Here is a 26,440-nt window from a genome sequence, read left to right as displayed (position 1 = left end):
ATGATAGCATAAGAAGTAGAATAATGAATATGAGGGAAGTGACAGCTGAATAATGGGGGAAGTGACAGAAAAAAATGCAAAAGCAGATTGAAGACCTTAAAAAATTTAGGCATCTGAGTGTATCTATTATATATACAAACAAATTACACATCTGAATAAGGGAATATCTTTTATATGATACTAAGGAGTTTAGATAAGTAATTAGAAGTCATTAAAGACCTTTAAGTGTTAGAATAACACAGTCAGATTTAAATTTTAGTTTTAATCAACCAGACAAGGAATATTTAGCAAGAACAATACTACCTGGGCTAGTACTAGGGCCATAGAGGTGAACAAGTTACACTCCCTGTCCTCGTGGGGTTTACAGTGTGGAGAAGAAATTATAGAAGGAGTCAAAGGTACTAGACCAAGCAGAGGAATGGCTAAAATACAGAAGAGGTTAAAGAGGTAAAAGCAACAAGACTTAGATGTGGATGTGGAAGGTGACAGGATGCGAAGATTCTAAGATGAGTCCTGATTTCCAATGTGGGCAGTGGGGTAGATCGTGATGACATTAAGCAGGATATGAGAAACAAGAGGAAAAATGTATTTGGGGGAAAGGATGAGTTCACGTTTGAGATGTTTATGGGACAGCCAGAAGTCAGAAATACTGTTGTGGAGTTCAAAAGAACATTCTTGGCATTATCACTGATGGCTAATTTTATGTGTCAAACTGACTAAGCTAACTAACGTCTGCTAGGATTACTGGTGGAACATTATTTCTGGGTGTGTCTGTGAAAATGTTTCTGGAAGAGATTAGCATTTGAATCAGTAGACTGAGTAAAGTTCAATGTGGGTAGGCATCATTCAGTCCATCAAGGGTCCAAATGGAACAAAAAGGCAGAGGGAGAGCAGATTCTCTCTCTCTTCTGGAGCTGGGATACCCACCTCCTCCTGCCCTCAGACATCAGAACTCCTGTTTCTGTGGCCTTTGGGCTCTGGCACTTGCACCAGTGGCCCCCAGGTTCTCAGGTCTTTGATCTCAGGCTGGGAGTTACAACATTGTCTCTCCTGGTTCTCAGACTTTTGGACTTAGTCTGAATTATACCACGGCTTCCCTGGTTTACTAGCTTGCAGATGACACACTGTGGTGTATCTCAGCCCCTAGGATCACGTGAGCCAATTCCCATAATAAATCTCACATATACAGCTCCTACTGGTTCTGTTTCTCTGGAGAACCCTAACTAGTACACTCATGTATATGTGATGAGGGAAGCTGGAGGTGAACATGAGAATACTGTATATAGAGTGAAAAGAAGATGAAGCCCAGGAACTTGAAACATCTATGCTTAAAATATGCATAGATGAGGAGAAGTTAGGAAGGAGATTGAGAAGGATTTGGTTCAAGGAATAGGAAGAGAATTATTAGGAGAGAATAGTGCTATGAAAACTAAGTAGAAGGTCAAGTAAGGTGAGTGTTGAGAAACGATTTTTGGATTCGACAACTAGGGCATATTTAGTAAGCAGTGAAAGGGGGAAGCAAAATCTAAAGGTTTGAAAAGTGAATGAAAATTGACAGAATGGGGAGAGCAATTGCAGACTTTCTCAAGAGGCTTGGCTATGAGGGTATGGCTGACAGTCTCTAAAATGGCCACCTGGTATCCATACCTTTGTGAAACCCCCTCCCCTTGAGTGTGGGCTGGACTTAGCAGCTTGCTTCTAGTGACTAGAACACAGCAAAAGTGATAGAATGTCACTTCCCAGATTGGGTTACAAAGAGACCAGATTCTGCCTTGCTCACCCTTTCTTGTACACTCTGCTCATTCCAATGAAAACCATCTGCCATGCTGTGGGCTGTTCTGCAGAGAGGCCAACACGGCAAAGAACGCTGGAGGCTTCTGGCCAATACCTACTAAGGAAATGAGTCCCTTGGTCCAACAACCTGCAAGGAACTAAACCCTGTCATTACCAGATGAATGAACTTAGAAATGGATCCTCCTCTAGACAAACTTTTTTTTTTTTTTTTTTTTTACACAGTGCTTGGGTTTTATTTAACATCACTTCCATGACCAAGAGCCAGCTTGGAACCCACAGTCAGGACGGAGCCACGTGGGCCACAGCGCACCAGGACCTGCATCCTCCCAGGCTGCCCCGCACACACAGGTCTTAGAGCTCTCGTAAAACGAGCTCCTATAAGCAGCTGCTTCTCGTGGAAACTTAGACGCTGGGCGGGTGGGTCAGGGTGGGTTCCTAATTGCTGGTCTTCTTTCGTTTCAGTCTAAGCTTGTTCCAAATCGTCTCCAGGGCCACTTTTCCCATGAAGAAGGTGATGGCAAAATTACGCTTGTACCAGTCCCTGTTGTAATACATGTGCTTCTGAAAATTTTTACTTAAAAATTCCTTGTAAAAGTCAGCCATTTCTTCTGCATTCAATGTTGCTTTTTGACCTGATCCAGCTCTCAGTTCCAGGCCTTTGGCTTTTAGTCTTGAGTCAATAAATTTTTCTTCTTCCTTAAGGAAAGTCAAATTCTTGTTTGCCCAGAACTGTTGGTTCCATTCCTGTGTTTCTTGCCTTAATTCTCTTAACTTTTGTTCCAATGGTGATTCATTTTCAGGGATGTAAAAGTGAACAGGTCGAAGGTTTGACTGTTTATCTGGGGGTCCTATCCAATCATGGCAAGATTTTCTTGGAGGGCAGAATCTTGAGACCCGGCTCGGGGCAGCATCCCTGCGCTCACCGCCGCGCTCGGGGACGAGCTGGCAGCCGCCGCCGGACAAGGCGCGGCAGAGAGGAAGCAGGGCCCTCCTCGGGGGTCGCAAGGCCGCCATGGCTGCCGGCCGGCGGCTCCCGCGACGCACAGCCTAGACAAGCTTTGAGATGACTGTCACCCCAGCAGATATCTTGATTACAGTCTTGTGGGAGACCCTGAGCCAGAGGACCTAGCTAAGCCATACCGGGGTTCTTGAGCCCCAGAAACAGTTATTTTTAAGTGCTAAGTTTTTTGTTTTTTTTTTAATGAGCTTATTTATTTATTATTATTTATTTATGGCTGTGTTGGGTCTTCGTTTCTGTGCGTGGGCTTTCTCTAGTTGCGGCAAGCGGGGGCCACTCTTCATCGCGGTGCGCGGGCCCCTCACTATCGCGGCCTCTCTTGTTGCGGAGCACAGGCTCCAGATGCGCAGGCTCAGTAGTTGTGGCTCACGGGCCTAGTTGCTCCGTGGCATGTGGGATCTTCCCAGACCAGGGCTCGAACCCGTGTCCCCTGCATTGGCAGGCAGATTCTCAACCGCTGCGCCACCAGGGAAGCCCAAGGGCTAAGTTTTAAGGTGATAGGTTAGGCAGCAATGGATAACAAATACAGAAGATAAGGTGTGAGACAGTGATGCCCTAAGAAGAAAAGATTTTGGAAAGAGACTTTTTTTTTTTAAGATCAGAGAAATTCAAGCATTTTATATGCTGAAGAGCCAGTACGGAGAGTTTGAAAATAAATCAGGGAGGAAAGATAATTAATTGGTAGAGCAAAAGGAGATGAGAGGGTATCAGACAACAGCCTTGTTACTCCGAGTGTGGTCTGCAGACCAGCAACATCAGCGTCGCCTGGAAGGTTGTTAGAACGGCACAATCTCTGGTCCCACTCCAGACCTGCTGAATCAGCATTTTAACAAGATCCCCCTGATTATTCATGTGCACTGACCCAGAACACAAGTAAACAAAATGGACTGAGTCAGTAGGAAGGTAATCCCCACCTGACACTGGAGGGACTAGAGAAAGAGACGGAACTATAAATAAAATTTTTAGATGAAGTTGAGAAAGTGAGAACTTGTTCACAAACATTGCTTCAGTGTTTTCTATAAAATACGAATTCATTCAGAGCACAGAGCTTGAAATGAGTGGCAAAGAATTATAAAAACGACTAAAATGGATGGAAAAGGAAACTGGCCCAGAAAAATGTATAAGTATTTTGCAAAGAAGTACTAGGAGCCCAGCTGAGATGGGAGGGTAAGAATGTGCTGGGTGTGGGTTTAAATGGTTTCTGCAGTATTGCTCAGCAGCCTGTGTATAGCACCAGGAAAGGCAGATAGCAGAATCACTGCAAAGATGTGGTGGTAGATGGGAATTCCCTGGTGGTCCAGTGGTTAGGACTCTGAGCTTCCACTGCAGGGGGCACGGGTTCGATTCCTGGTTGGGGAACTAAGATCCCACATGTCGTGCAGTGTGGCCAAAAAAAAAAAAAAAATAGATGAGGTGGTAGAAATGGGATGGCAAGTTGAAATAATGCACTAGAACATCTTGGCTGCAAAGGAAAAGAAGCTGAGCCCAAGCTGGGAAACACAAGATTTAATTGACTAGTGTCTAGAAGTGAATATGAAGAAACAATAAGAATACTGGGCAAATAGACAATTATGTTTGGAAACCAAAATAAAAGAATACGAGATTTCGGAGGTGAAAAACTTGGACTGTGAAAATACTTCATCTTTCCCCTCCATTCTAAGTCCCTCTAAACAACAGAACAGATATAAAAATTGTAACCATATCATTTAACAAGCTCAACGTAAGGTTATAATTGATGAACTTTGTGGTTGACTATTATCCCTGTAAAACTTATTAAGTGGGGGAAGTAGTTCTGTTGCCCCATTGAAATCTCCAGCAGGCCCCCAAGACTCTCTTGGTCTCTCTTTGGAAATAGACTCTCATGTTCACTTTAAGTCACCAAACACAGTCTGAATATGGAAATTAGTACAGTCAATTCTTTGCAGGAATCATAATTCTAAAATTGATTTGGAATGAAATCCTCTCTTCTCTTACAGTTAGGGCCAGCTTCAGGCAGACCTCCTGACACGTGAAAGAGGAGATGTCATGACTTTCTTTTCCTTCTTTGTGTTTCCTCCCTCGGCGTGCTACTCATAACTTATGGTCCCTTGAGGGTTGGGCCACAAAGAGAGAGGAAAAGAAAGGGGACAGAGAAAGTTCTCATTTGACAGATACTGTTATAAGTGACCTCCTTCTCTCTAGACCTTGCCGGTGTTCAAAGTAGACTCTCTCATGGGTGTTCTGTAGGTCCTTTGCTGTGTTTATCCAATTGCATGTGCTGTGATGAATTCATTTTCCTCAGTGGACCCTGCTACTTCTCCTCTAGAATCTCAGCCCACTCGCACAGACCCCCTCTTGAGAGGGTGTCTCCTTTTCATATGGCAGAAGCACTGGAACATTTTTTTTTTAATTATTTATTTATTTTTGGCTGCGTTGGGTCTTCGCTGTGGCGTGCGGGCTTCTCATTGTGCTGGCTTCTCTTGCTGCAGAGCATGGGCTCTAGGCACGCGGGCTTCAGTAGTTGTGGCACGTGGGCCCAGTAGTTGCGGCTCACGGGCTTAGTTGTCTTCCTGGACCAGGGATCATACCCATGTCCCCTGCACTGGCAGGTGGATTCTTAACCACTGCACCACCAGGGAAGTCCCTGGAATGCTTTTAAAATGACACTTGGCTGATATTCCTCCCAAGAGTTCTACACTTCATCCCTGATGGCTGTGCACTTTGGCTTGTGTCAGAAAGGAATGCAGTTACTTCTCAAAGTAGAAACATCTCTCTGTGGCTCTGCCCTGACTCCCCAGCCCAATGGCAGATGCCAGACCAACGTGCTTCTCAAACTCCAGGGAACACATATCAAGCTCTCCAGTGGTCCCTTGAAGTCTACTCTGGCTAGGCTTGAGGGGAGGAGGGAGTGGAGGGTTGTAGGATAGGAGTACAATTAACATTATGGCAGTAGCTCTCCCCAAAAAATCTCTCCACACATTTTCTCCCTCCTCTACTTTCTTAACCTGTTTATACCTTCATTGTGGGTCAGTTTTCTAACTGCTTTTCAATCTCCTGCTTTGAAAATCTGTATATGAGTCTATCACTTCACTTTGGGATCTGATTATCTACTATCTTATGGTCTTGGTCAGAACTTCCAATTTCACAACCAGTCACACTATAAACAAATTCATGACAGTGTTGAAAACAAGTAAAGATGCTCTTGGTGGGCCAAAAATTATGAAGCATCCCTCAAGGCGAAAAGTAGCTGGACTCAGTTTGAGGAAAGAACCAAAGCCCAAAACAAAGAAAAAAGAGGACTGTTAAAAATATGGGAGTGGGACTTCCCTGGTGGTGCAGTGGTTAAGAATCCGCCTGCCATGCAGGGGTCACGGGTTCGAGCCCTGGTCTGGGAAGATCCCACATGCCGCAGAGCAACTAAGCCCATGCACCACAACTACTGAGCCTGCGCTCTAGAGCCCGCGAGCCACACTACTGAGCCCACGTGCCACAACTACTGAAGCCCACGCAGCTAGAGCCCGTGCTCTGCAACAAGAGAAGCCACTGCAATGAGAAGCCCATGCACCACAGCGAAGAGTAGCCCCCACTCGCCACAACTAGAGGAAGCCTGCGTGCAGCAATGAAGACCCAACACAGCCAAAAATAAAATTAATTAATTAATTAACTTTAAAAAATATGGGAGAGGTTTTAGGGATGCTAAAGGTTCAGAAGGACTGTACAGGGGGAGCAAGAAAGAGCCCAATGAAACTGTCAGAAATATTAGTTGGAGCACAAGTAGCCAGAGAGCTTAGGTCCTCCCCCTTCTTGGTTTACGCCAAGTGGCAAATAGTGGAAACACACAGATCTCACATAGTCTAGCAATTCCACTCCTAGATATTTACCCAAGAGAACTGAAAACATATGTCTATACAAAGACTTGTACGTGAACATTCATAGCAACATTACTGATAAAAGCCAAAAACTGGAAACAGTCCAAACATTCATCAACTAACTGATAAATGAATAAACAAAAAAATGGTATACCCGTACAAAGAATACTACTCAACAATAAACAAGAATTAGCAGCTGACACATGCAACAATGTGGATGAACCTCAAATTATTATCCTAAGTGAAAGAAGCCAGACACAAAGATTACATATTGTATGACTGCAGTTATATGAAATTTCTAGAAAGGGCAAAACTATGGAGATAGAAAATCAATGTGTGCCTGAAGCTGAGCGAGAGAGGGGATTGACTGCAAAAGGACATAATGACATTTTAGAGGATGATAAGAGTTCCAAAACTGAATTGTAGTGGTGGCTACACAACTGTATAAATTTGTAAAAAATTATTGAAAAATCAACCACTTACAATGGGTTTATTGTATGGCATATAAATTATATACCTCAATAAAACTGTAAAACAAAACCTTATTGGTTACTACCAAAATAGAAATAGAGTGTGTAACTCCTAAACAGTTAAAATAAAAATGAAATCAATAAAATCTGATTAAAAAAAAGCAAAACAGGGATAAAATGAAACAAGAGAACATGTACATAATAAATATAATGGTAAAATTTCTCCAAACTTATAACTGTGAACATCAAAAATGGATTAATTTGCTAATTAAAAAACGGACTATCCTTTTAAAAACGTAGGTATACATTAAAATTCTAAGAGTTATCTCTATACAAAACAACACATAGAGGAGCTCAAGGAGGCAACATGGTCCCGATTGTGGCTTTGGGAAGGGGCTGGTTGAAGGAAGTCAAGGAACGTCAAGATCAGGGTGTTGGATATCAGCACAGGCACACCTCGGAGACACTGCAGGTTTAGTTCCAGACCACCGCAAGAAAGCAAACATTACAATAAAGTGAGTCACACTAACTTTTTGGCTTTCTAATGCATATAAAAGTTATGTTTACCCTATACTGTAGTCTATTATGGGTGCAACAGCATTATGTCTAAAAAAAAGCAATGTACATATCTTTATTGCTAAAAAATGCTAACCATCATCTGAGCCTTCAGTGGGTCATAAATTTTTTTTTGCTGGTGATGGGTCTTGACTCAACGCTGATGGCTGCTGCCTGATCAGGGTTGTGTTTGCTGAAGCCTGGGCGGCAATTTCTTAAAATAAAACAATAATGAAGTTTGCTGCATCAACTGCCTCTTCCTTTCACAAACAATTTCTCTGTAGCATGCAGTGCTGTTTGGATAGCATTTTACCCACAATAGGACTTCTTTCAAAATTGGAGTCAATCCTCTCAAACCCTACCACTGCTTTATCAACCAAATTTATGTAATATTCTGAAAGTCCTTTGTTGTTATTTCAACAAGTTTCACAGCATCTTCATCAGGAATAGATTTCATCTCAAGAAACCAATTTCTTTGCTCATCCATAGGAAGCAACTCCTGATCCATTAAAGTTTTACCATAAGACTGCAGCAGTTCAGTCCCATCTTCTGGCCTTACTTCTAACTCTTGTTCTCTTGCCATTTCCACCACATCTGCAATTACTTCCTCCACTGAAGTCTTAAACCCCTCAAAGTCATCTGTGAGGGTTGGAATCAACTTCTTCCAAACTCCTGTTAATGTTAATATTTGGACTTCTTCCCATGAACCATGAATGTTCTGAATGGCATCTAGAATGGTGAATCCTTTCCAGAAAGTTTTCAATTAACTTTGCTTAGATCCATCAGAGAAATCACTGTCTATGGCAGCTATAGCCTTATGAAGTGTACTTCTTAAATAATAAGTCATGAAAGCCTAAATTATTCCTTGATGCATGGGTTGCAGAATGGATATTGTGTTAGCAGGCCTGAATACAACATTACTCACATTGTACGTTTCCATAAGAGCTCATGGGTGACCAGGTGTATTGTCAACAAACAGTCATGTTTTTTATTTTTTATTCATTTAAGTCTATTTAATTATTTATTTTTTGGCTGTGTTGGGTCTTAGTTGTGGCATATGGGTTCTTCGTTGTGGTGCTTGGGCTTCTCTCTAGTTGTGGCACGCAGGCTTAGTTGCCCTGTAGCATGTGGGATCTTAGTTCCCCTACCAGGGGTCAAACCAGCGTCCCCTGCATTGCAAGATGGATTTTTAACCACTGGACCACCAGGGGAGTCCCCTATTGTCAACAAACAGTCATGTTTTGAAAGGAACCTTTTTTTCTGAGCAGTAGGTCTCAATGATGGGCTTAAAATATTCAGTAGAAATGTTGTAAACAGATGTGTTGTCATCCAAGCTTTGTTGTTCCATTTATAGAACATAGGCAGAGTAGATTTAGAATGCTTAAGGGCCCTAGGATTTTCAGAAGGGTAAATGAGCACTGGCTTCAATGTAAGGTCACCAGCTGCATTAGCCCCTAATAAGAGAGTCAGCCTGTCCTTTGAAGCTTTCAAGCCAGGCATTGACTTCTCCTCTCTAGCCATGAAAGTCCTAGATGGCATCTTCTTCCAGTGAAAGGCTGGTTTATCTATATTGAAAGTCTGTTGTTTAGTGTAGCCACCTTCATTATTTATCTTAGCTAGATCTTCTGGATAACTTGCTGCAGCTTCTATATCAGCACTTACTGCTTCACCTGTACTTTTATGTTATGGAGAGTTTCTTTCCTTCAACCTCATGAACCAACGTCTGCTAGCTTCAAACTTCTCTTCCACAGCTTCCTTACCTCTCTCAGACTTCATAGACTTGAAGAAAGTTGGGGCCTTGCTCTGGATTAGGCTTCTGCTTAAGGGGAATGTTGTGACTGGTTTGATCTTCTACCCAGACCACCAAAACTTTCTCCATAACAGCAATAAGGCTATTTTGCTTTCTTATCATTCCTGTGTTCACTGAAGTAGCAGTAACTTGTCTGTTTGGTGCAAGAGGCCTAGGCTTCAGCCTATCTTGGCTTTCCACATGCCTACCTCACTAAGCTTAATCATTTCTACCTTTTGATTTAAAGTGAGAGATATGCAACTTCCTTTCACTTGAACACTTACAGGCCATTGTAGGGTTATTAATTGGTCTAATTTCAATAGTGTTATTTCTCAGGGAATAGGGAGGCCCAAGGGGAGGGAGAGAAATGGGAAGATGGCTAGTCAGTGGAACAGTCAGCACACACACTACATTTATCAATTACGTTTGCCATCTTTATATGGGCATGGCTGGTGGCACTTCAAAACAATTACAATAGTAAAATCAAAGTTCACTGATCACAGATCACCATAACAAATATAATAATAACGGAAAAGTTTGAAATATTGTGAGAATCACCAAAATGTGGCACAGAGACAAAAAGTGAGCAAATGCTGTTGGAAGAATGGCTCCACATAGGGTTGCCGCAAACTTTCAATTTGTAAAAAACACAGTACCTGTAAAGCGCAGACAAAGCCAAGTGCAATAAAATGAGGTATGCTTGCACTGAAATTGGCTGGAGAGTGAGATTGCGGGGGATTCTCTGGGAGGTAGGATAATGATAGCAAAAAGGAATGTTAAAGGGTGGAATCAGTGGTGTGTCCCTGGAAGAAGGAAGTGTTTTTGCATTAGAGTGGAAGAATAATGGTTAAAATTGACAAAGAGAAAGGCAGAGAAAGATGACTCCTCCTCTCAGGCCTTTGCTTTGTGGGGTATGAGAAGAGGAGCAACCTCTTCTCCATGGGCTTCTAGTGAAAATGGTGTGATAAGAAGGCAGCCAGTGAAAGCATGGGTTGGGGGAGGCACATCCACTGGGGGAGACAGAAATAGAGAGGGTATGTAAGAGCTAGGTCTGGATTTGCTAGTATGTAAGGGAATCTCGACCTACATTAAGCAAATAAGCAATTCCTTGATCTTATGAAATAAAAAGTCTCAGAAAAAGCATTGCAGGGTTGGTAAGGTGGCTTTACGAGATCATCAGAGAAGGATCATGCTTGTTTCCTGAGACACCATTCTTAGCACCTGGCTTTTGACCTCATTGTACCAAGATGGCTTCTGTAATGCCAGACATCATGTTCTAGTTACAGAAGGAAGAAGAGAAAAAGGGCAAAAGCGTGTGCCAGGTTGAGTCTTTCCCTTCTAATAGCAAAACAATAGTTTTTCTGGAAACTCTGAAGTAGACTTGCGTCTACATCTCATTAGCTAAAATCATGTCAAATGACCACTCCTAGCTTTAAAGGAGCTTGAAAAATCAAAATTGTTTGACCTGGCGCACATTGCTATTCCAAGTAAAATTGGTATTCTGTTAGTAAAGAAAGAGAGGTAATAGAATTCTGGATATGTAGCAAGTGGACACCAGAGTATTCATGTATTATAATCTCATGTTGTTCTAAAAGGTACTTAAGGAGGTTTTACAAAGATGTTAAAAACGTAGCAAAGATTTTAAGAAGTCTTAGAGATAGGGACTTCCCTGGTGGTCCAGTGGTAAAGAATCCACCTTCCAGTGCAGGGGATGCAGGTTCGATCCCTGGTGGGGGAACTAAGATCCCACATGCCGCAGGGCAGCTAAGCCCGCGCGCCACAACTACTGAGCCCTTGCCCCATTGCGTCACCGCGCCACAACTAGAGAGAGAAAACCCGCACGCCACATCCAGAGAGAAGCCCGCATGTCGCAACTAGAGAGAAGCGCACGCGCCTCAACGAAGACCTGACGTAGCCAAAAAAATAAAAAGAAAAAAAGTTTAAAAAGTCTTAGAGAGGGGCTTCCCTGGTGGCGCAGTGGTTAAGAATCCGCCTGCCAATGCAGGGGACACGGGTTTGAGCCCTGGTCCCAGAAGATCCCACATGCCGCGGAGCAGCTGGGCCCGTGAGCCACAATTACTGAGCCTGCGCGTCTGGAGCCTGTGCTCCGTAACAAGAGAGGCCGCGATAGTGAGAGGCCCGCGCACTGTGATGAAGAATGGCCTCCACTTGCCACAACTGGAGAAAGCCCTTGCACAGAAACGAAGACCCAACACAGCCATAAATAAATAAATAAATTAAAAAAAAATAGTCTTAGAGATAAAGCAAAGGAGAAATAAAAATAAGATCATACATTGGAGATGGAAGTGGGATTCATTCACAGAAGTTGCTCTAGGCTTTCTAGCAGCCAATTCAAAGAGGAAAGCACTTTAAAAAGGAAACTCCGTGTTGTTAGAAAAGGGTTTGTTTGGTTGGTTGGCTGGTTGGTTCGTTGTTGGGGGGAGCACTCCAAAAGGCATAGTAAAAGGGCTAGAATGGGTGGGCAACCACCAGAGGTAGAGTGATTTATTGGGGAGAAAGTAGAGAGCAGTAGCATGACAGCAGTACTTCAAAAGACAGAGTGTAAATATTGGTGGAGGAGGGAGATTATGGTTTGCCATTGTGAGAGTGATTGAAAATGACAGAGATTAGAAGCATGTTAGTATCGATCAGCTTAGAGGTTCAACACTGCTCCAGGCTAAGGCCTCTGATGGTGTCAGACCTGATGAGGCTAAAGTCTAGACCTCTGTCAAGAGTCTGCAGCCTTCCTCTTATACTCATTAGGACAGGGCCTGGTCTGTGCTGTGAGCTCCTCAGGAGAGATCTGGCCAGATGAGAGTGACGTGGTTCCTAAAGTGTTCTCTCGCTGAGTGACTGAGAGAGAAGGAGGCAGAAAGATGTGTTAGTTCCAAGGATCTCACCTCTCAGTGTAGTTTGGGCCCAATGTGACTTAGAAGCTATAGTTTCCACTTAAGGAAATTAAAAACTCTCTTCAATGTGCAAGTAGTACTCACATTCCTAAAGCTGTCTCTCCACAAACAAAAGCTTGTGGGTACTCGGCACTACTTCCATATATGGTAATAATATAAGTACTATTGATTCTAAGACATCATTGTGTTTAGCTCATTTATCTGTGTGTCTTTTTTTTTTTTTTTTTTTTTTTTTTTTTTTTTTTACAACTCACCTGCCGAATCAACTAGCCCTGAAAATCTGTGTGTCTTTTTTTAACATCTGCAGTATATTCTAAATGAATAAGGGTCTAGTGTTTTAAATTCCTAGCATCTAGGACAATGCCTGATAAATAAATAATAATAAACATGGCTTAACAAGTAAACATTTAGTTCTTTGTAGTTTTTGTATTTTTTATTTGCTTCTCATAGTATTTTAAAAACAGCATTATGGAAAATTCTGGGGACTTCCCTGGTGATCCAGTGGTTAAGACTCTTCACTTCTACTGCAGGGGGCGCAGGTTCAAGCCCTGGTCAGGGAACTAAGATCCTGCATGCTGTGCAGCACGGCCAAGAAATTTAAAAAAAAAAAAAAAAAAAAAAAGGAAAGAAAAGAAAAGAAAATTCTGGATGAAGCCATAAAATAGCTTATTAAAGAAATTATTAATTTTTTTAAAAACCTGGTACAAAAGCTGATTCCAGAGCTAAGTAGTTTGGAATGTCAGATTTTCTTTTTGCAAACAAATAAAATTTAAAAATTTAAAAATCCACATTCTGGGGCTTCCCTGGTGGCGCAGTGGTTGAGAGTCTGCCTGCTAATGCAGGGGACACGAGTTCGAGTCCTGGTCTGGGAAGATCCCACATGCCGCGGAGCAACTGGGCCCGTGAGCCACAACTGCTGAGCCTGCGCGTCTGGAGCCTGTGCCCCGCAACGGGAGGGGCCGCGATAGTGAGAGGCCCGTGCACCGCGATGAAGAGTGGTCCCTGCACCACGATGAAGAGTGACCCCCGCTTGCCGCAACTAGAGAAAGCCCTCACACGAAACGAAGACCCAACACAGCTAAAAAAATAAAAATAAATAAATAAATAAATAAATAATGTAGCTATTAAAAAAAAAATTTTTTTAAATCCACATTCTGACTATACCTCTGATATTAGAATTTTAGAAAACAAATAATGCTGTGAACATACTGCTGCTCTAGTTGTCATGTAAGTACAAGGAAATGTTAGAAATTCTTTGTTGAAGTATCTTTCCTCTCAGTAGGTTCTTCCTGACTCTTCCCACGAGGCATACTATTGTCCATCGTCATCTGAAATCCATTTTCTTTTCTAAATATTCCTCTTAAATTTGGCAATAACATATGAAGCAATGTTAATTAAGTATATCTTTCTTTTCAGACTTTAGCCAATAGTGTGGTGGTTCCTTAAAAAATTAAACATAGATTTACCATGATCCAACAATTCCGCATCTGGAGATATACCCAAAATAACTGAAAGCAGCGATTTAAACAGATACTTGTACATTCGTGTTCAGAGCAGCATTATCCACAATAGCCAAAAGGAGGAAGCAATCTGAGTGTCTGTCAACAGATGAATGGCTTAAAAAATGTGCTATATATATTTTACTCTTAACAAGGAAGGAAATTCTGACATATGCTACAACACGGATGAACCTTGAAAACATTAAGTTAAGTGAAATAAGCCAGTCACAAAAGGGCAAATAGTATGTGATTCCACTTACATGAGGTACCTAGAGCAGTCAAATTCATAGAGACAGAAAGCAGAACCGTGGTTGCCAGAGGCTGGGGCTGTGTGAGGGAGGAATGGGGAGTTATTATTTAATGGGTACAGAGTTTCAGTTTGGAAAGATGAAAAAAGTTCTGGAGATGGATGGTGGTGATGGCTGCACAAGAATGTGAACGTACTTAATGCCACTGAACTTAAAAATGGCTGTATACTTAAAAATGGTTAAAATGCAAATTTTATGTTATGTATATTTTACCACAATCAATCAATTAATCAATAAGACTTTAGCTCATGTAAAGATCTAAACAGTTACAAAATTAAAGGAAAAAAATCACCATTTTAATAGTAATAGTATAACTAAAGCAATAAATAAAAAGTGACCATAGCTTTGTGTCACTAAAACTTAATAGCAGAGAGTAATCTATTACAACATAAAATCACCTGGAAACAATGATTGCTGCAGAAAAAACTTCATTTTAAACATCTGTATTAGCTTAGCTATGATAAGATGATGTCAGGTTGTATTTAGTAGAAGTGAAAGATTTGTTGCAGAAATTTAGAATCAGATAGTTGTATCCCAAAATAACCACAAATGTTAAGAAGTCAGTTCTGAACAAATTAATCTGTAGATTCACCCCCATTCTGATCAAAATCTCAGCAGGATTTCTTGTAGATATCAGCAAGCTGATTCAAAAATTTTTATGTAAAGGCAAAGGAACAAGGATAGCCAAAACAATTTTGAAAAAGAAGTTGGAGGACTCATACTATCTGATTTCAAGATTTACTATAAATCTATAGTAATCAAGACAGTGTGGTTTTGGCCAAAGGATAGACATATAGATCAATGGAACATAAAGAGTCCAGAATTAAATCCTCAAAAATATGGTCAATTAATTTTTGACAGTGCTACAAAGGCAATTCAATGGAGAAAGGTTAGTCTTTTCAACAAATTGTGCTAGAACAATTGAATCCACATGCAAAATATAAACTTGATCCATACCTGACACTTTATATAAAAATTTGCCTAAAATGGATCATAGACCTAAAGCAAAATTTTAAACCATTAGAGGAACGCATAGGAGGAAATCTCTGTGACACTGGGTTAGGCAAACTGTTCTTAGGTATGACATCGAAACAATAGTTCTTAAAAGAAAAAATTGATCATTGGACTTCATCAAAATTAAAATTTTTCCTCTTTAAAAAACCTCAAAGAAAATGAAAAGATAAGCAACAGATTGCAAGAATATATTTGCAACTTACATATATGAAAAAGGACTTGTAAACAGAATGTAAAAAGAGCTCTTTAAACTCAATAATTAGATACAATGGAATATTATTCAGCCATTAAAAGGAATGCAATTTTGATATATGGTACAACATGGATGGACATTGAAACATTATGCTAAGGGAAATAAGCCAGACACAAAAGAACAAACATTCATTTATAGGAGGTACCTAGAATAGGAAAATTAACAGAGACAAAAAGTAGAATAGAGGTTACCAGAGACTAAGGGAAGATAGGGGAAAGGGGGTGTTAGTGTTTAATGGGTACAGAGTTTTTGTTGGGGATAATGAAAAACTTTTGGATATAGGTAATGGTGATGGTTATACAACATTGTGATTGTATTTAATACCAGTGAATTATATAATTATGAATGGTTTAAAATGTTAAATGTTACATATATTTTACTAAAAATTTGAAAACCTTAAAAATAAAAAAATAACTACATTTTTTAAAATGCACAAAAGATTTGAACAGATATGTCACCAAAGTAGATGTACAAATGGCTAACAAGCCCATGAAAAAATGCTCAACATTGTTCATCATAAAGGAAATGCAAATTGAAAACACAATGAGATGCTGCTATTTACTCACAAGAATGACTGTAGTTAAAAAAAAAAAGACCGACAATACCAAGTGCTGATGCATACTTGGAGCACTTAGAACTCACATGCACAGCTGATAGAAATGCAAAATGGTATGGAACTTTGGGAAGATGCTGGGCAGTTTCTTATAAATTTGAACATAAAATGCCATGTGACCCAACAATTCCAGTCATAAGGATTTACCCAAGAGAAATAAAAATTTATATTCGCACAAAACCCTGCATGCAAATGTTTATAGCAGCTTTATTCACATCACCAGACTTGGAAACAACTCAAAGTCCTTATACAGGGGAATGGATAAACAACCTGGGAATTCTACTCAGCAATAAAAAGGAACAAACTATTGACACAAGGAACAGCACTGATGAATCTCAAAAGCATTATTCTAAGTGAAAGAAGCTGGACTGAAAAAGCTATATACATATATCTGTATGATTCCATCTATATAAAATGGTAGAAAGGGCAACTCTAGGGGTGGAGAACAGATCAGTAGTTGCCAGGAGTTAGAGATTGAGGGGAATTTTGACTACAAAGGGGCTGAATGAAGGAAACTTTTTGGGTGATGAAATTGTTGTACATCTTTACTATTGGGGTGGTTCTGTGACTCTATGCATTAGTCAAAACTCAAAGTAGAGTGAATTTTACTGTATTAAACTGAAATATAATTTTTTAGAAATAATCACATATATGATAATGAAAAGTGTAGTTAATAATAATAATAATCCTACCAAAACGAGATGGGTAGGAGGAGTGGAGACGTAGTACCTTCAAGTACATACCCCCAGGTAGAAAATCCACAAACTGGAGGATAATTACAATTTCAGAGGTTCTCCCCAAGGAGCAACAGGTCAGAGCCCCACATTAATCTCCATAGCTCAGGGTCCTGCACCATGAAGACAAGCCCCCAGAATGTATGGCTTTGAAGGCCAGCAGGGCTTAGTTTCAGGAGAGATACAGGGTTGTGGGAAGTAAAGACTCAACTCTTAAAGGGCACACACAAAATCTCACACGTGAGAGCCTCACAACAAGCCTCTTAGATAGCCTCAACCACCAGAGGGCAGACAGCAGAAGCAAGAAAAACTACAATCCTGCAGCCTGTGGAACAAAACCCACATTCACAGAAAGATAGACAAGATGAAAAGGCAGAGGGCTATATACCAGATGAAGGAACAAGATAAAACCACAGAAAAACAACTAAATGAAGTGGAGATAGGCAACCTTCCAGAAAAAGAATTCAGAATAATGAGAGTGAAGATGATCCAGGACCTCGGAAAAAGAATGGAGGCAAAGATTGAGAAGATGCAAGAAATGTTTAACAAAGACCTAGAAGAATTAAAGAACAAACAAACAGAGATGAACAATACAATAACTGAAATGAAAACTACACTACAAGGAATGAATAGCGGAATAACTGAGGCAGAAGAACAGACAAGTGACCTGGAAGACAGAATGGTGGAATTCACAGCTGCGGAACAGACGAAAGAAAAAAGAATGAAAAGAAATGAAGACAGCCTAAGAGACCTCTGGGACAACATTAAACACAACAACATTCACATTATAGGGGTCCCAGAAGAAGAGAGAGAGAAAGGACCAGAGAAAATATTTCAAGAGGTTATAGTCGAAAACTTCCCTAACATGGGAACGGAAATAGCCACCCAAGTCCAGGAAGCACAGCGAGTCCCATATAGGATAAACCCAAGGAGTAACACGCCGAGACACATAGTAATCAAATTGGCAAAAATCAGAGACAAAGAAAAATTATTGAAAGCAGCAAGGGAAAAATGACAAATGACACACAAGGGAACTCCCATAAGGTTAACAGCTGATTTCTCAGCAGAAACTCTACAAGCCAGAAGGGAGTGGCATGATATACTTAAAGTGATGAAAGGGAAGAACGTACAACCAAGATTACTCTACCCGGCAAGGATCTCATTTAGATTTGATGGAGAAATCAAAAGCTTTACAGACAAGCAAAAGCTAAAGGAATTCAGCACCACCAAAGCAGCTTTACAACAAGTGCTAAAGAAACTTTTCTAAGTGGGAAACACAAGAGAAGAAAAGGACCTACAAAAACAAATGCAAAACAATTAAGAAAATGGTCATAGGAACATACATATCAATAATTACCTTAAACGTGAATGGATTAAATGCTCCAACCAAAAGACACAGGCTCGCTGAATGGATACAAAAACAAGACCCATATATATGCTGTCTAAAAGAGACCCACTTCAGACCTAGGGACACATACCGACTGAAAGTGAGGGGATGGAAAAAGATATTCCATGCAAATGGAAATCAAAAGAAAGCTGGAGTAGCTATACTCATATCAGATAAAATAGACTTTAAAATAAAGAATGTTACAAGAGACAAGGAAGGACACTACATAATGATCAAGGGATCAATCCAAGAAGAAGATATAACAATTATAAATATATATGCACCCAACATAGGAGCACCTCAATACATAAGGCAACTGCTAACAGCTATAAAAGAGGAAATCGACAGCAACACAATAATAGTGGGGGACTTTAACACCTCACTTACTCCAATGGACAGATCATCCAAAATGAAAATAAATAAGGAAACAGAAGCTTTAAATGACACAATAGACCAGATAGATTTAATTGATATTTATAGGACATTCCATCCAAAAACAGCAGATTACACGTTCTTCTCAAGTGCGCACGGAACATTCTCCAGGATAGATCACATCTTGGGTCACAAATCAAGCCTCAGTAAATTTAGGAAAATTGAAATCATATCAAGCATCTTTTCTGACCACAACGCTATGAGATTAGAAATGAATTACAGGGAAAAAAACGTAAAAAACACAAACACATGGAGGCTAAACAATATGTTACTAAATAACCAAGAGATCACTGAAGAAATCAAAGAGGAAATCAAAAAATACCTAGAGACAAATGACAATGAAAACACGATGATCCAAAACCTATGGGATGCAGCAAAAGCAGTTCTAAGAGGGAAGTTTACAGCTATACAATCCTACGTCAAGAAACAAGAAAAATCTCAAGTAAACAATCTAACCTTACACCTAAAGGAACTAGAGAAAGAAGAACAAACAAACCCAAAGTTAGCAGAAGGAAAGAAATCATAAAGATCAGAGTGGAAATAAATGAAATAGAAACAAAGAAAACAATAGCAAAGATCAATAAAACTAAAAGCTGGTTCTTTGAGAAGATAAACAAAATTGATAAGCCATTAGCCAGACTCATCAAGAAAAAGAGGGAGAGGACTCAAATCAATAAAATTAGAAATGAAAAGGGAGAAGTAACAACAGACACTGCAGAAATACAAAGTATCCTAAGAGACTACTACAAGCAACTCTATGCCAATAAAATGGACAACCTGGAAGAAATGGACAAATTCTTAGAAAGGTATAACCTTCCAACCAGGAAGAAACAGAAAATATGAACAGACCAATCACAAGCAATGAAATTTAAACTGTGATTAAAAATCTTCCAACAAACAAAAGTCCAGGACCAGATGGCTTCACACGTGAATTCTAACAAACATTTAGAGAAGAGCTAACACCCATCCTTCTCAAACTCTTCGAAACAATTGCAGAGGAAGGCACACTCCCAAACTCATTCTATGAGGCCACCATCACCCTGATACCAAAACCAGACAAAGATATTACAAAATAAGAAAATTACAGACCAATATCACTGATGAATATAGATGCAAAAATCCTCAACAAAATACTAGCAAACAGAATCCAACAACACATTAAAAGGATCATACACCACGATCAAGTGGGATTTATCCCAGGGATGCAAGAATTCTTCAATATATGCAAATCACTCAATGTGATAAACCATATTAACAAATTGAAGAATAAAAACCATATGATCATCTCAATAGATGCAGAAAAAGCTTTTGACAAAATTCAACACCCATTTATGATAAAAACTCTCCAGAAAGTCGGCATAGAGGGAACCTACCTCAACATAATAAAGGTCATATATGACAAACCCACAGCAAACATCATCCTCAATGGTGAAAAACTGAAAGCATTTCCTTTAAGATCAGGAACGAGACAAGGATGTCCACTCTCACCACTATTACTCAACATAGTTTTGGAAGTCCTAGCCACAGCAATCAGAGAAGAAAAAGAAATAAGAGGAATACCAATTGGAAAAGAAGAAGTAAAACTGTCACTGTTTGCAGATGACATGATACTATACATAGAGAATCCTAAAAATGCCACCAGAAAACTACTAGAGCTAATCAATGAATTTGGTAAAGTTTCAGGATACAAAATTAATGCACAGAAATCTCTTGCATTCCTATACACTAATGATGAAAAATCTGAAAGAGAAATTATGGAAACACTCCCATTTACCATTGCAACAAAAAGAATAAAATACCTAGGAATAAACCTACCTAGGGAAACAAAAGACCTGTATGCAGAAAACTATAAGACACTGATGAAAGAAATTAAAGATGATACCAACAGATGGAGAGATATACCATGTTCTTGGATTGGAAGAATCAATATTGTGAAAATGACTATACTATCCAAAGCAATCTACAGATTCAATGCAATCCCTATCAAATTACCAATGGCATTTTTTACGGAACTAGAACAAATCATCTTAAAATTTGTATGGAGACACAAAAGACCCCAAATAGCCAAAGCAGTCTTGAGGGAAAAAAACGGAGCTGGAGGAATCAGACTCCCTGGCTTCAGAATATACTACAAAGCTACAGTAATCAAGAAAGCATGGTACTGGCACAAAAACAGAAACATAGATCAATGGAACAAGATAGAAAGCCCAGAGATAAACCCACGTACCTATGGTCAACTAATCTATGACAAAGGAGGCAAAGATATACAATGGAGAAAAGACAGTCTCTTCAACAAGTGGTGCTGGGAAAACTGGACAGCTACATGTAAAAGAATGAAATTAGAATACTCCTTAACACCATACTCAAAAATAAACTCAAAATGGATTAGAGACCTAAATGTAAGACCGGACACTATAAAACTCTTAGATGAAAACATAGGAAGAACCCTCTTTGACATAAATCACAGCAAGATCTTTTTTGATCCACCTCCTAGAGTAATGGAAATAAAAACAAAAATAAACAAATGGGACCTAATGAAACTTCAAAGCTTTTGCACAGCAAAGGAAACCATAAACAAGACGAAAAGACAACCCTCAGAATGGGAGAAAATATTTGCAAACGAATCAACGGACAAAGGATTAATCTCCAAAATATATAAACAGTTCATGCAGCTCAATATTAAAGAAACAAACAATCCAATCCAAAAATGGGCAGAAGACCTAAATAGACATTTCTCCAAAGAAGACATACAGATGGCCAAGAAGCACATGAAAAGATGCTCAATATCACTAATTATTAGAGAAATGCAAATCAAAACTACAATGAGGTATCACCTCACACCAGTTAGAATGGGCATCATCAGAAAATCTACAAACAACAAATGCTGGAGAGGGTGTGGAGAAAAGGGAACTCTCTTGCACTGTTGGTGGGAATGTAAATTGATACAGCCACTATGGAGAACAATATGGAGGTTCCTTAAAAAACTAAAAATACAATTACCATAAGATCCAGCAATCCCACTACTGGGCATATACCCAGAGAAAACCATAATTCAGAGGACACATGCACACCAATGTTCATTGCAGCAGTATTTACAATAGCCAGGTCATGGAAGCAACCTAAATGCCCATCGACAGACGAATGTATAAAGAAGATGTGGTACATATATACAATGCAATATTACTCAGCCATAAAAAGGAATGAAATTGAGTCATTTGTTGAGACATGGATGGATCTAGAGACTGTCATACAGAGTGAAGTAAGTCAGAAAGAGAAAAACAAATATCGTACATTAACGCATGTATGTGGAACCTAGAAAAATGGTACAGATGAACTGGTTTGCAGGGCAGAAGTTGAGACACAGATGTAGAGAACAAACGTATGGACACCAAGGGGGGAAAGCTGCGGTGGGGTGGGGATGGTGGTGTGCTGAATTGGGTGATTGGGATTGACATGTATACACTGATGTGTATAAAATTGATGACTGATTTTAAAAAAAAATGCAGACTCCCTCTTGCGAGAGCACCAGAATCACAACTGACTGCTGGACAATCATCGATAGGAAGACACTGGAACTCACCAAGGAGGACACCCCACATCCAAGGACAGAGGAGAAGCCACAGTGAGACGGTAGGAGGGGCGCAATCAGAGTAAAATCAAATCGCATAACTGCTGGGTGGGTGACTCACAGACTGGTGAACACTTATACCACAGAAGTCCACCTACTGGAGTGAAGCTTCTGAGCCCCACGTCAGGCTTCCCAACCTGGGGGTCTGGCAACGGGAGGAGGAATTCCTAGAGAATCAGACTTTGAAGCCTAGTGGGAATTGATTGCAGGACTTTGACAGGACTGGGGGAAACAGAGACCCCACTCTTGGAGGGCACACACAAAGTAGTGTGCGCATCGGGACCCAGGGGAAGGAGCAGTGACCCTGGGGGAGACTGAACCAGACCTACCTGCTGGTGTTGGGGGGTCTCCTGCAGAGGCGGGGGGTGGCTCTGTTTCACTGTGGGGACAAGGGCACTGGCAGCGGAGGTTCTGGGAAGTGCTCCTTGGCGTGAACCCTCCCAGAGTCTGCCATTAACCCCATCAAAGAGCCCAGGTAGGTTCCAGTGTTGGGTTGCCTCAGGCAAAACAACCAACAGGGAGGGAACCCAGCTCCACCCATCAACAGTCAAGTGGATTAAAGTGTTACGGGGCTCTGTCTGCCACAGCAACAGTCAGCTCTACCCACCACCAGAGCCTCCCATCAAGCCTCTTAGGTAGCCTAAACCACCAGAGGGCAGACAACAGAAGCAAGAAAAACTACAATCCTGCAGCCTGTGGACCAAAACCCACAGTTACAGAAAGATAGACAAGATGAAAAGGCAGAGGGCTATATATCAGATGAAGGAACAAGAAAAAACCCCAGATAAACAACTAAATGAAGTGGAGATAGGCAACCTTCCAGAAAAAAAATTCAGAATAATGATAGTGAAGATGATCCAGGACCTCGGAATAAGAATGGAGGCAAAGATTGAGAAGATGCAAGAAATGATTAACAAAGACCTAGAAGAATCAAAGAACAAACAAACAGAGTTGAACAATACAATAACTGAAATGAAAACTACACTAGAAGGAATCAATAGCAGAATAACTGAGGCAGAAGAACGGATAAGTGACCTGGAAGACAGAATGGTGGAATTCACTGCTGCAGAACAGACTAAAGAAAAAAGAATGAAAAGAAATGAAGACAGCCTAAGAGACCTCTGGGACAACATTAAACGCAACAACATTCGCATTATAGGGGTCCCAGAAGGAGAAGAGAGAGAGAAAGGACCAGAGAAAATATTTGAAGAGATTATAGTCGAAAACTTCCCTAACATGGGAAAGGAAATAGCCACCCAAGTCCAGGAAGCGCAGAGAGTCCCATACAGGATAAACCCAAGGAGAAACATGCCGAGACACATAGTAATCAAAATGGCAAAAATTAAAGACAAAGAAAAATTATTGAAAGCAGCAAGGGAAAAATGACAAATAACATACAAGGGAACTCCCATAAGGTTAACAGCTGATTTCTTAGCAGAAACTCTGCAAGCCAGAAGGGAGTGGCATGATATACTTAAAGTGATGAAAGGGAAGAACGTACAACCAAGATTACTCTACCCGGCAAGGATCTCATTTAGATTTGATGGAGAAATCAAAAGCTTTACAGACAAGCAAAAGCTAAGAAAATTCAGCACCACCAAACCAGCTCTACAACAAATGCTAAAGGAACTTCTCTAAGTGGGAAACACAAGAGAAGAAAAGGACCTACAAAAACAAACCCAAAACAATTAAGAAAATGGTCATAGGAAGATACATATCGATAATTACCTTAAACGTGAATGGACTAAATGCTCCAACCAAAAGACACAGGCTTGCTGAATGGATACAAAAACAAGACCCATATATATGCTGTCTACAAGAGACCCACTTTAGACCTAGGGACACATACAGACTGAAAGTGAGGGGATGGAAAAAGATATTCCATGCAAATGGAAATCAAAAGAAAGCTGGAGTAGCTATACTCATATCAGATAAAATAGACTTTAAAGTAAAGAATGTTACAAGAGACAAAGAAGGACACTGCATAATGATCAAGGGATCAATCCAAGAAGAAGATATAACAATTATAAATATATATGCACCCAACATAGGAGCACCTCAATACATAAGGCAACTGCTAACAGCCATAAAAGAGGAAATTGACAGTAACACAATAATAGTGGGGGACTTTAACACCTCACTTACACCAATGGACAGATCATCCAAAATGAAAATAAATAAGGAAACAGAAGCTTTAAATGACACAATAGACCAGATAGATTTAATTGATATATATAGGACATTCCATCCAAAAACAGCAGATTACACGTTCTTCTCAAGTGCGCACGGAACATTCTCCAGGATAGATCACATCTTGGGTCACAAATCAAGCCTCAGTAAATTTAGGAAAATTGAAATCATATCAAGCATCTTTTCTGACCACAATGCTATGAGATTAGAAATGAATTACAGGGAAAAAAACGTAAAAAAGACAAACACATGGAGGCTAAACAATACGTTACTAAATAACCAAGAGATCACTGAAGAAATCAAAGAAGAAATCAAAAAATACCTAGAGACAAATGACAATGAAAACACGACGACCCAAAACCTATGGGATGCAGCAAAAGCAGTTCTAAAAGGGAAGTTTATAGCTATAGAAGCCTACGTAAAGAAACAAGAAAAATCTCAAGTAAACAATCTAACCTTACACCTAAAGGAACTAGAGAAAGAAGAACAAACAAAACCTAAAGTTAGCAGAAGGAAAGAAATCATAAAGATCAGAGCAGAAATAAATGAAATAGAAACAAAGAAAACAATAGCAAAGATCAATAAAACTAAAAGCTGGTTCTTTGAGAAGATTAACAAAATTGATAAGCCATTAGCCAGACTCATCAAGAAAAAGAGCGAGAGGACTCAAATCAATAAAATCAGAAATGAAAAAGGAGAAGTTACAACAGACACTGCAGAAATACAAAGCATCCTAAGAGACTACTACAAGCAACTTTATGCCAATAAAATGGACATCCTGGAAGAAATGGACAAATTCTTCGAAAGGTATAACCTTCCAAGACTGAACCAGGAAGAAACAGAAAATATGAACAGACCAATCACAAGCAATGAAATTGAAACTGTGATTAAAAATCTTCCAACAAACAAAAGTCCAGGACCAGATGTCTTCACAGGTGAATTCTATCAAACATTTAGAGAAGAGCTAACACCTATCCTTCTCAAACTCTTCGAAACAATTGCAGAGGAAGGCACACTCCCAAACTCATTCTATGAGGCCACCATCACCCTGATACCAAAACCAGACAAAGACACTACAAAGAAAGAAAATTACAGACCGATATCACTGATGAATATAGATGCAAAAATCCTCAACAAAATACTAGCAAACAGAATCCAACAACACATTAAAAGGATCATACACCACGATCAAGTGGGATTTATCCCAGGGATGCAAGGATTCTTCAATATACGCAAGTCAATCAATGTGATACACCATATTAACAAATTGAAGAAGAAAAACCATATGATCATCTCAATAGATGCAGAAAAAGCTTTTGACAAAATTCAACACCCAGTTATGATAAAAACTCTCCAGAAAGTGGGCATAGAGGGAACCTACCTCAACATAATAAAGGCCATATATGACAAACCCACAGCAAACATCATTCTCAATGGTGAAAAACTGAAAGCATTTCCTCTAAGATCAGGAACGAGACAAGGATGTCCACTCTCACCACTATTATTCAACATAGTTCTGGAAGTCTTAGCCACGGCAATCAGAGAAGAAAAAGAAATAAAAGGAATACAAATTGGAAAAGAAGAAGTAAAACTGTCACTGTTTGCGGATGACATGATATTATACATAGAGAATCCTAAAACTGCCACCAGAAAACTGCTAGAGCTAATTAATGAATATGGTAAAGTTGCAGGATACAAAATTAATGCACAGAAATCTCTTGCATTCCTATACACTAATGATGAAAAATCTGAAAGAGAAATTATGGAAACACTCCCATTTACCACTGCAACAAAAAGAATAAAATACCTAGGAATAAACCTACCTAGGGAGACAAAGGACCTGTATGCAGAAAACTATAAGACACTGATGAAAGAAATTAAAGATGATACCAACAGATGGAGAGATATACCATGTTCTTGGATTGGAAGAATCAACATTGTGAAAATGACTATACTATCCAAAGCAATCTACAGATTCAATGCAATCCCTATCAAATTA

At 39.9% G+C, this 26,440-nt stretch overlaps 1 protein-coding gene and 1 pseudogene across 8 annotated transcripts in view; both read right to left on the bottom strand.

The window, feature by feature from the left end:
- PPHLN1 (periphilin 1) overlaps positions 1–26,440 on the bottom strand; it is a 259,607-nt gene that overhangs the window by 215,234 nt on the left and 17,933 nt on the right. The gene's annotated exons all lie outside the window — the stretch shown is intronic.
- On the bottom strand, positions 2,152–6,226 carry LOC309608854 (cytochrome c oxidase assembly factor 8 pseudogene; annotated as a pseudogene). The gene has a single exon. The product of its transcript is annotated as a cytochrome c oxidase assembly factor 8 pseudogene (transcript).

Source organism: Balaenoptera borealis (assembly GCF_965194805.1).
Source record: "Balaenoptera borealis genome assembly, chromosome: 13".
Classification (NCBI taxonomy): Eukaryota; Metazoa; Chordata; class Mammalia; order Artiodactyla; family Balaenopteridae; genus Balaenoptera; species Balaenoptera borealis.
This window is presented reverse-complemented; position numbering and strand designations above follow the sequence as displayed.